This window comes from Echinops telfairi, unplaced genomic scaffold (assembly GCF_000313985.2).
Source record: "Echinops telfairi isolate 266 unplaced genomic scaffold, ASM31398v2 ScPeMD7_7424;HRSCAF=8462, whole genome shotgun sequence".
NCBI lineage: Eukaryota > Metazoa > Chordata > Mammalia > Afrosoricida > Tenrecidae > Echinops > Echinops telfairi.
This window is the reverse complement of record NW_022111324.1, coordinates 82,518,768-82,519,681: the sequence shown is the minus strand read 5'-3', so window position 1 is coordinate 82,519,681 and position 914 is coordinate 82,518,768.

Here is a 914-nt window from a genome sequence, read left to right as displayed (position 1 = left end):
CCCATCCTCATATAATATATTTGTATATGTACATGTCTTTATCTAGGAGTTGATGATTCTTACTAAGCAATTGCTTGGCTTTTCATCTCTGGAATTTTCCAAGCCAATGCTGATTTGATATATGTTTGCAACACATTAGCAAAGAAGCTTTATCTAGAGTTTTATTCCTTGCAGTATCAAAACTGTGGCCAAACTGCTCAGGAAGAGAATGATTTCCTGTGTAACTGGTGACAGGATTGCTCATACTTAGAAAGATTTCCTAACATGAAGGAGAAAATAGCAGGCGAGGGAAAGAAAAGACAAACAGGGTGAAATCTTTATTAACAGATATACACTTAAATATCAGACACAGTTCCAATCTTAAAGAGTGTCAGTTATTTCACAAGGTATGTTGGTAATTCAAAATTCATTTATCATGGGTTCCACACAAACAGGCACACAAAATGCAGCATTAACACACTACAATTAAGACACTACATTAGCAACACTCTTCGGTGCTACTTAGAAGGTCAAGGAGGAACTTCCTGGCAGGGATTCAAGGGTGGAAGGGGGAACTAGATGGTCTTTTAGGGTGTTGGGAGACTTCTATTTCTTGATCTAGGTGCTGAAATATGGGTGTACTCATTTTTAAAACAGTTTCAAGTTGTACTATACAAAACTATTGAAAGTAATGTAAAGAATGAGATAATTCACAGAAAATGTTATTTATGAAAATATAAGCAATGCCTTTAGGGATTTCATAAATTCTGTAAAATCAAATAAAGGCAGCCCTTCATTAGAAACATGGGGTGCTGCCACGATAAACCCATTCATGATAAGAGATCTACAGCAAGCTGAGTGGCAAGCATTGGGGAGTCATCTGGTTCCGGCATTAACGGGCTCTGCAGGCAAAATTACCACTTCTCCTTTTGTCC